The sequence below is a fragment of the Harpegnathos saltator genome, unplaced genomic scaffold, assembly GCF_003227715.2.
Source record: "Harpegnathos saltator strain DR-91 unplaced genomic scaffold, Hsal_v8.6 scaffold340, whole genome shotgun sequence".
In the NCBI taxonomy this organism is placed as follows: domain Eukaryota; kingdom Metazoa; phylum Arthropoda; class Insecta; order Hymenoptera; family Formicidae; genus Harpegnathos; species Harpegnathos saltator.
The window spans coordinates 60,001-71,353 of NW_020230140.1; the positions used below are offsets into that span (position 1 = coordinate 60,001).

Genomic DNA, 11,353 nt, shown 5'->3' on the forward strand with positions numbered 1-11,353 from the left:
CAAGGTCAGGACAAGGTAACCTCGGATTTTTTAAATGGAACTCCCAATTTTTTATTACATATTCTTATAGCCCTTCTTCAGACCTTTTCAAAGCACTATGGTTTTATCCAATTTGAATAAGCTGTTCCGAAGTTATCGAGTTTTTTAAAGTAAGAAATCTAGCCAACTAAGGCAAGATCGGAGGATGATCCAGCCAACTCGTAAAAATAATTGCGCAACTAACTTCCAGGCGTTGGCTCCTATTGACTTGTCTTAATTTCGTTGATTGATTCATTTCAGTTATTTGTTTATTCGAATTATTCTGCTGTTCGATATTTATTTCTTCCATTTACTCATTTAATACTCATTACAGTTTGAATCGCAAACTCGACTGAAATTTCTCTATTTTTTTGAAAATTATTAAGAAACAGTTTGAAGCTAGTTGTAAGCTGACTTAATTGCACTTCATTCCGTGCTCATTATTATTCTTCAGCACTGTCTTTAGAATAACTTTGAATTGATCCAAATCTTAATTTAGTCGATTAGATTAAATCTTACCACTTCTGCTTGTCAATATGGCAAGTCTTTCAGAACGAGAACGCATATCTCTTTTGATAATGAGAGGATAGGATGATCGATTAAGGTCGTACAATGATGTGAGGCGGCTTTTTAATGAAACTTTTCGTAATCAGGGTAATGCCATTTCAAAATCTACCGTTGAAAGAACGATAAGGCGTTTTCAAGAAACTGGAAGTGTGAAAAATCGTGCAATACCAGGTAGGCCAGTATCAGCAACAAGTGTAGAAAAATCATTAGATGTTCTACAATCCTTTATCGAAAATCTGTATGATTCGACCTGCAAAGTAGGACAGCAACGTGAAATAGATCAAATGTCTGTGCTTAAAATATTGAAAATGAATAAATTTCATCCTTATAAGATCCATCTTGTACAAGAGCTAAATGAAGATGATTTTGATAGGCGCATTGAATTTTATGATTTGATGATGGAAAAAACATCCTAACTAAAAAGATCCTAACTATCTATCAAATGTAGTATTTTTAGATGAGGCAACATTTCAGTTAAATGGCCACGTTAATCGACACAATTGTAGATTTTGGTCAGATACAAATCCTCACTGGATTGAAGAAACACACACGCAGTATCCACAAAAAGTGAATGTTTGGGTAGGCATTTTGAATAATGTTCTCATAGGTCCACTCTTTAATGACGGAAATCTAACAGCGATAAAATATGAGAATATGCTAAGAAACGAAATAGTTCCAGCAATACAAGCAATCATGGATGACAACTTCGAGCATACATGGTTCCAACAAGATGGTGCCCCCCCACATTACGGAAGGGACGTCCGTAATTATCTGGACACAGTGTTTCCTCATCGATGGATAAGTAGAAGAGGACCTATAGAATGGCCTCCTCGATCACCCGATTTATCACCTAACGATTACTTCCTGTGGGGCCATTTAAAAGATAGAGTTTACAAAACAAAACCACAAAATTTGGATGACTTACGAAATCGAATTCTTGATGAAGCTGCTCTCATCCCTGCTGATTACATTCAAAAAGCCGTTTCATCTTTTTACGATAGATTAGCTTATTGTCAAACTATTGATGGCGGACATTTCCTCCGATCTTGCCTTAGTTGGCCGGATCATCCTACGATCTTGCCTTAGTTGGCCGGATCATCCTACGATTTTGCCTTAATTGGCTGGATCATCCTCCGATTTTGCCTTAGTTGGCTGGATCATCCTACGATCTTGCCTTTGTTGGCTGGATCATCCTCCGATCTTGCCTTAGTTGGCTAGATATCTTACTTTAAAAAACTCGATAACTTCGGAACAGCTTATTCAAATTGAATAAAACCATAGTGCTTTGAAAAGGTCTGAAGAAGGGCTATAAGAATATGCAATAAAAGATTGGAGGTTCCGTTTAAAAATTCCGAGGTGACTTTGTTCTGACATTGATGACGACACCCAAGGTCAAATTGTTAAGATCGGTAAATAGGTCTTTTTCAACGCTACAACTTTTGTCTGAAATATTTTTTTATAAAGTGTATATTTTTCGAAATTTTCAGCTGTCCCGGGGTTTTTTCTTCACCCTATATATATACTCATTGCGTAAATAGTAAACACTAGGTATTAAATGCATATGTTTAATGTCCTACTCAGAAACTACGACATTAAACATATATGTTATGTATTTAATACCTAACGTTCTTATTATTTGCATAGTGAGTATATATATATATTCACTCAAGATATATATATATATCTTTATTCGAATATTATATCCAGTTGATGGAACATCATCAAAATGAATGTGTAAAATGAAAGTATATTTACCATATTTAGTTATTCAATTAACACCTCATTTACATAAGTTATTAAATGAGAATACAATGAATAAACAAGGGTTTCACGAAAACATACTTTCATTTGTATATATTGTGGTCTACTGCAAACTTGAAATATCCTGAAAAATGAAGAATAAAAGACTAATTACTCAACATTATATTTTATTCAAAATATAGGTTTCTTAACCACTGTCACGCGCGCACTATTGCACCATTGATGCTCTAACCGACACATACTATTAAATATCTACATCAAACTAAGACTGAATATTAATGGTTATACTATACCGATACCCAGTACTGATGTCCAATGCTTAACCACTCAATATTTAGTGTCTACACCAATAATACATCGAATATTGATGGTTACACCCAACCGACACCCAATATTGAGTGTCTACACCAAAATAATAACGAATATTGATGGTTATACCCAATTGACACTCAATATTGAGAATCTACATCAAAGTTACACCGAAAATTTGATAGTCACATCCAACCGACACTCAACATTGATGCTCAACATTCAACTTTCATGGTAAACACCCAAATTTCAATGTTTACATCCAAAATTGAGGGTTTTTTTCATAAGGGGTACTACACGATGTAACACGATATGATCAACGTTCTTTTTATTTTTTAATGAATGTTACATATTGTTTAAAATGTATGTTATTAAAGAGTGTACTACACGATGTGACACGATATGACACGACCAAATATTTTCCTTATTAATGAATTTTACATATTTAAAATGTATGTTATTAAAGTATGTATTACACCATGTGACACGATATGACACGACCAAAGATTGCTTTTTTATGAACGAATTTTATTAGTTAAAATGAATGTTTTTAAATATATATATTTATATAAATAAAGTTTTTTTATATACACATATATGTACATATGTGTTTATTCTAGAGTGAAGCAAAATATGAAGGCAAAATAAGAAAAAACTAAAAGTAAACAAGTGTTAGGCAATAATTTCGTATTATTATATTAGGTTGGGGAAAAAGAAATCCATTATTTTTTCGTTTATTTCAAGGCTTTATTTAACATAGTTAAGATTGTTCGATTTTGGTCAAATAAGCACCGTTTTGTTCTACAATTTGTCACCATTTTAAAGGTAATTTCATGATCCCTCTTTCATAGAAGCCCTGGTCCTTATTTGCAAAAAACTCGACTAAGCGATTTTCACAGTCTTCTTTTGAGGTCAATTTCTTACCATCAAGGAAGTTTTGCAATGACAAAAACAGATGGTAATCGCTTGGTGCCAGGCCCGGACTATAAGGTGGATGCATCAAAATTTCCCAACCAAGCTCCCGGAGTTTCTGACGAGTCACTATAGACATATGTGGCCTGGCATTGTCCTGATGAAAAACAATTTCTCTTCTATTGACCAATTCTGGCCGCTTCTGGTCGATCGCTAGCTTCGAACGGTCCAATTGTTGACAATAGAGGTCCGAAGTTAGTGTTTGGCCATATAAAAGCAGCTCATGGTGGATGATTCCTTTATAGTCCCACTAAACACTCAGCAAAACCTTCCTGGCCGTTAATCCTGGTTTGGCACCGTTTGAGCCGTTTCGCTGCGCTTTAACCACAATCGTTTCCGTACAATATTGTCGTATGTAATCCATTTTTCATCTCCAGTCACCATCCTTTTCAGAAATGGTTCGATTTCATTCCGTTTGGTCAAGGCTTCGCAGATTGAAATTCGGTCCATCATGTTTTTTTGCGTCAATTCGTGTGGCACCCAAACATCGAGCTTTTTTTTGAATCCAGCTTTATGCAAATGGTTTAAAACTGTTTTGTGGTCGATCTTCAGCTCCTGGGCGATATTACAACTGCTAACATGCCGGTTTACTTCGGTCATTTCCATAATTTTATTGACATTTTCGACAACGGGCTTACCTGTGCGAGATGCATCTTTAACATCAAAATTACCGGAACGGAATCGACGAAACCAAAATTGCGCGTGATTGGCTGTGACAGTATTGGGACCATAAACACCATTCACCATTACAGCCGCCTGGCTTGCATTTTTGTCTTTATCGAAGCAAAATTGTAAAATATACCAAATTTTCTCTTTGTTGACGTACATCTTTTACGTGCTATAACTCACATTTACGTGCTATAACTTAATCGACAAATCACAAAACCGTTAAAGAATTTTTTTAGTACGGAATGTCACTTTTCCAACGAGTATAAATATTAACCTATGCGATTAATACATCACATGATATATACCACTGAAGCCATCTAGCGGAAAAATAATAGATTTTTTTCCCCAACCTAATATAAATTTTATAAATTATATAATATAAATTTAAAGTTATATACGTAAATATATATCTTAAATATAAAAATATTGCAAACCCTTGTTTACATTAAGCTTTTCTTATTTTATGTCTTCATATGCTTCTAATATTTATAGATCCAAAACAAAAATATTCTTATATGTAATATTACGCGGTGATTGCAGGAATAATGCATTATTGCAATTTCGTTACATTACAATATTGCTATAATGTTTCGTTGCAATCATTTCTAAAAGCGGACATTTTAACGTTGCTGCAGTCTCGAAACAACGTTGCAGCAACATTTCGCAATGTTGCAATGTTGCAATATTGCAAGGAAATATTGCTACAATGTTCCTGCAATCTTACTATGCTGAATGGGCTGTTTCTGAAGATTCATTTTCTTGTAATAATATTCATTGCTCAAATTATTCTTTATTATGTTACACTGTATATACATCAGCAAGTCGAAGAATCCGAGAAGCAGCAGCAGAATGCACATTTCGGAGAGAAGGCAAATATCAGCAGCGTTGCATTCACATTCATATAAGATCTGTGTGAAAAGTCGAAATGACAATGCAGCACACACACATTTGTCCAAAGTCTGTCAGAAAAGATATATATGGAAAAATGCGATGAAAGAATAGCATAATTGCATTAGCGCTTATTCGGCAATTTTCTTTACTATATAAATACTATGACCCATATTCAGAACATGCTTATAACTATAGGTCTGTTCTTTTCATCTGTATTCGTTGCACTAGTTCATGCACTAGAACTGATATAGTACAGGCACGGGCAGCATGAGTGCAAGAGTACTGTAAAGCCCCTTGCACAATGCAAGGCAACAGGCAATAAGAATAAAAATAGACCAATCACAATAGATTATTTTTGTAATAGTCGATTGTGATTGGTCTATTTTTATTCTTATTGTTTGTTGCCTGGCATTATGCAAGGGGCCTTACAGTGAAAAGAACGCAATGGTGCAGTATTCAATATGGTGCACAACAGACACAGTAGGCCTATTATACCTAATATGTTAGTTGAACTACAACTTGAGTCTTTAGATGAAGTTTTGATTTAATACCATTACCACCACCACTTTTGGTCGAAGATAATGATGGTAATATAATTTATAACAAATATGTTATGAACGAAATAAAAATTAAAAAATGTAACTTAACCTAATTTAATATATCAATTTATGTTTTATATTTAGATCATAATGAATTACAAATATTTCATCCAGTTTTTGGAATGATTCAACGAATAGAATACGTAAAAATAAATAATTATGTGGAAAACATAGTCCAAAATTATACCAACATCGATTTCATTATGCACTTTCGTTTATCAAGAGAAGTAGCATACGATTTAATAAACCAATTCGTGTATCTGAGATATTTACTTCCTTACAAGGTATGTGTATATTAAAAAATTAAATTTTTATTTATTAATCCCATATTTATTTTATAAAAAAGATAACTATCACAACGCATACATCTCTTTTACAGGAGGACGTTTAAAAGTTATTGCAGAAAAACAAATTTTATGTTACCTTTGTAGGCCATGAAAGTGCTGGTTATCATGATGTGGCTGACAGATTTTGGATAACTTATTGGTATTTTGCATAAAGTTATTACCAGAGTAACTGATTTTATTATGTATTTAGCACCCAATATTATTCGATATCCAACTGCGGATGAAAAAGAAGAAACAGCTTCTCATTATCGCAATGAGAAAGAGTTCCCTGGTGTAATTGGTATTTAATATTTCACTATTTCAATCGAAATTAAATTTTGTTGATATTTTTATTATTTCTATTTAATGTATTTATGTTATCTTTATTAGCTATAATATCCTTTTTAGGTATCATAGACGGATCCCACATTAAAATTGAAAAACCTACAGAAGATTCCAATTCATATATTAATCGGAAACAATACTTTTCATTGCATATCCAAGGTATAGCCAACCACAATATGAAATTTCTTGATGTATTTGTTGGATATCCTGGCTCCGTCCATGACGCGAGAGTATTTAAAAATTCACCAGTTCGTAATGATCTTCATGAACTTTGCAGAAGTTATTTAAAATTTAATTAAATAAAACATGATAAAAATTATAAGAATTAATAATTTGCACCTGAGTTATCAATCTGAAATGTTATTCAAATGTTATTAATCTTTCTTTTTTAGATAATTACTATTTATTAGGAGACAGTGCGTACCCTTTCTTAAAACAACTAATTGTTCTATTTAGGGATAAAGCACTTGACACATGCACAAAGAAATTTTAATCAAAAATTAAGTTCTTGTCGCATAATTGTAGAGAATGCTTTAGGTTGTCTAAAACAACGGGTTAGGCAGTTATATCACTTTTACGTTATATAGTTATATATAGTTACGTGATATAGTAAGAATGGTTCGCGTTATACATGCTTATTGTGTACTTCCATAATATGGCGAACGCAAGAGAAATAGAATATTTTGAAGCTCCAATGTAGGATGAATGTCCAGATATTGAAGTACAAGGTTTAAACATTGAACAACGTATTGATGAAGTACTAAGAGAAAATGAAACCGGAATATATATTTGTGATGAAATATGTCGCCAATTAAATGTTCAATAAATACAATTATACATGCATACATAAATACAACTATACAAATACAACTATACAAATATACATAATAAATAATGCATTGTTATATGTCAAATATTTTGTAATTTATTTTTACATATAAATTGCATATTTTTACTTATAAATTAAGATAAAGTAAAATTAAAACAATAAACGAAACGTAAAAGTTATGTAATAAACAAAACATATATGATAAATAAACGAAACAAAACCAATATATATAGTTCTTCCTTTTTTCTTTGGTTTCTTCATTTTCTTAGTTTTTATTTTTGTTTCCAATGAGATCTTTTAAAAGAATATTTTTTTCTTCTCTTAATTTATTTGCAACTTCTAATTGTTCTTATATTTTTTTAAGGATTCCTCATAACTAATTCTCAGTTGTTTGTACTCTGCAAGTATGTGTCTTTGTATTTCCAATTTACTTTCTTTTTCTTGTATAGTAATATTTATAAATTTTTCAATACTTTCTTGACACTTTTCTGCTATTTGTGACGCATTTCTCTTTCTTTTTCTTTGTGTTTGTTCTTGTAATATCTATAAAAGAAAATATATATATTGTTACGTCATGCTGACTCAGCGAACCTCAAAACTCTTATATAAATAAGAGAAATCGAATTTATTTTTACTGATTACACGTCTAAATGCGCTCAGGCATGTTACCACACGACCTACCTCACAAGTTATCACACGAACAATTTCTGGAAATTTTGATACCCCGAAAATACTAATAATCTTAACCTAATCCCTATTTGATTTCCTACGAACTTAATCACTGATACCAGCATCACGACATCGTTCTTATAAATATCGATATTTACCTCTTAAGATAGCTGCCACGATTTTTTATTTACAAAAGTCTTTCGAAATCCTCTTATTGCCACATGCATCTTATCTCCTATAAAATAATCATCTGGAACATTCCCCTAAAAACTCCACTCTCTCAACCGAGCTGACTTTTTGAGAAAAGTCAAAAGCCTCATTCACTTCTCGCCGATCCAGCACCCAGGACAGACGCTTCTCTCCAGCACCCCTTCAGGGTTTTCTTAACAATCAAGCCAACTTGTGGCTTAGACCAACCAGTATTCTTCACTTGTTAATTATTCGGTGCAACGATCTTGTGCCTTCTTGGGCCATTGAGAGCGATCCTGCCGAAACCAGCTGCCTGTCCTTGGCGCAGAACTTGAGGCATCTATTCTCACAGAGACGCAGCAACCACACCTTTCATTGTCTACTAAGATCAGAGAAGTCCAGCAGTAAGTTATTTATATTTTATTTTACCTGAGTGACCTCTTTCGTTTCATTTTTTTATCTATCCTTCTCTCTCTTTTCTTTTCCTTTCGTTTTACTTCCGTTTTCTATTCCCCTTGGCATTCCTCCTTAATTGTTAAATCAGACCCCAGTGGCCAAACCTTTCGATCACAGTCGGACATAACGAACACGGAATTTTGCTCAGACCGCGATTGTTTATACAACTATGTATACGTACACTTTATAAAAGCTTGTAAATTTTATTTCATTGTGAACATCCGTCTAATTACTAATAAAACAAGTTGTTTGTAATTGTAAGCCAATCACGATTACCGACTAATTATTCTCAACAAAGATTCTCCCTTCCTTCAACCGTCGCTCACGGTCCTATCCCAGGTAAAAGGATTCAGTTCCTTGACCTAAATCAAGGACCACCGGTGTACGTCCGCGTCAGATAAAGGGATCGCTCCGATCCTTGATCTGTACCGCTGACTTGCGAGTACGTCGGAGCTTGCGAAAGCAAGCGCCAAGTTGCGCTCCTCCTCCAGGACGTAACATATAAAATTTGGGGGCTCGTCCGGGATGATAAGAGTGATTGTTGAAAAAGGGCATAAATACGCGATCAAATTCAGATAAATCGGAGGTTGAAAAGGCATATCAACAGGCCATACAAGCAACGCCTAAAACTTCTAAAACAATTGAGCCACAATACGCATCCACACCTTACGCTCCTTCTGCACCCTCTGAATCTTCAAGTGTTCCCCCTGCATCTACTCTCTTACCTATAATTGAACCCACAACTCCTGACATTCGAAGAATTTTGAGTGACAGTCCGCTTTCAGAAACTGCATTCGGGTTAAAACCGCGAGCTTTTGATAACCCTCTTAGTCCTATTCCGGATGAAAGTTTAAAACAGACAACATCATTGACAAAGCACTGTAACAAAGCACAACCTATCTTATATCGTTCTCTTGGCGAATCCGTTATCGCGTACGCAAACCGAGTAAAATCCACGGGGAAACGAATTCTAGAATCCTATCGCACTAACATCGGATCCGCCGATGCGGCATATACCACTTCACTAGAAAAACAATTATGTCATAGTTTTATTAGAGGATTAATACCTGAAATCGAGCAACGTGTTTCTAGAAATCTAGATGTCGAACATACTATACGGGAAGCGTTGGAAATCGAAAAGGAATTACGAGCAATTAAAAATATTCGTAACCCATCAGTCTCTACATCTGTTACTAATTTTTGTGCAATCTGTCAGAAGACCGGACATACCGAGGACAATTGTCGATTATCTCTATACAAAGTAACGACTCCAAATTTAGGTAACGAAGTTTTAATTTGCCAAATTTGTAAAAAACGCGGACATAGTGCTGATAAATGTCGATTTAGAGATCCAAATACTCGTAATCCCGTGAAAATAGTTCAAAGTGATATTATTTCGTGTCAAATCTGTCTCAAACCCGGTCATTCCGCACAAAATTGTCTGTTATATCGTAATCAACCAAATGTTATTTGTCAAAATTGTCAACGTCCTGGTCATAGCTCTAGAGAATGCAGAAGCAACCCGTCAAATTCAAATACTTTGATTTGTCGAAACTGTAATAAAATGGGACACATCGCTCGAAATTGCTACACTAATTCCAACTATAATACTACGCTCAGTGAAGAAATATGTCAATGGTGCAATAGACGCGGATACTTAGCATCTCAATGTCGCGAAAGGCAAATTGCTAAGAATCAATCGCGACCAATAACATGTCAAATATGTGGGAAACTCGGTCACAACGCTCGCGATTGCCGCGAAGATCAACCATTGGATAATAATCAGAATCATCGAACTGCACAGAATACGTCGGATCACTGTAGATATTGCAAAACAACGGGACATTTAATAGAGAATTGCGCACTACGACTTGAAAGGAACCGTAGGAATCAGGAAAACTTTCAAGGGTCCCCGACGGCGGGCGCAAATCGGGGAGCCGACGGATCGGAGCGCCCAGTGATGACTACACTGATAGAGAACACTATAAGCGAGCTCCAATAATTAGACCGGTAGAAATTAATTTAAATAAAGAAAGCTGCGTTCCTACTGTTCAATTATGTTTAAACGGAAATAGTTATTTTGAAACTTTTATGTTGGATACGGGATCGGGCCCTAACCTTATCAAAGAAACTCGTATTTCAGGAACTCCAGACTTAGATCCAACACATATTCTAAAGTTAAATGGAATCAACAATTCACCCGTATACACTATCGGAAAAATTACCAAGATAATTTTGGGAATTCCTGTCGATTTTCATGTAATTTCTGATGATTTTCCTATTCATTCATGTGGGATATTAGGCAACGATTTTTTTCAACAAACTAAAGCTAAAATCGATTATTCAAAAGGTCACTTAGAAGTTTTAACCACTAAAATTCCTTTTTATTCACAAGAATCTGTAATAATTCCCGCGCGCTCAAAAGCATTGTTCTTCGTGCGCATTGGAAATCCGCATATTAAAGAGGGATATTTACCCAAGATAACTATAGGAAAAGGTGTAGAAGTAGAACCAACCGGCTTAATAAAAAATATTGACGGCAAGGCTTACTCTAACGTAATTAATTCTTTGGATACTGAGATAGAAATTTTAATACCAACTATTAATATACGACTCGCAATTTTAAAGGATAACGAGAAGGATAACGATATTAAAGATGGAAAAATTTGAGATAATAATGATGATAATTGCGAAAATTCTAAAAACAATGGGAAACATATTCTTGATCGCGAAGAAAAGGAATCACGAAATAT

At 34.3% G+C, this 11,353-nt stretch overlaps 1 long non-coding RNA gene across 2 annotated transcripts; it reads left to right on the forward strand.

The window, feature by feature from the left end:
• The first annotated feature begins 5,414 nt into the window (after nucleotides 1-5,414).
• On the forward strand, nucleotides 5,415-7,351 carry LOC105181470 (uncharacterized). 2 transcript variants are annotated; one of them, XR_003113116.1, is made up of 5 exons: nucleotides 5,415-5,774; nucleotides 5,871-6,070; nucleotides 6,166-6,413; nucleotides 6,521-6,616; nucleotides 6,850-7,351. It is a non-coding gene; the product is annotated as an uncharacterized LOC105181470 (long non-coding RNA). The 2 variants fall into 2 exon arrangements; XR_003113115.1 differs by lacking the exon at nucleotides 6,850-7,351 and having other exon boundaries at nucleotides 5,519-5,774; nucleotides 6,521-6,838.
• The last annotated feature ends 4,002 nt before the right edge of the window (nucleotides 7,352-11,353 follow it).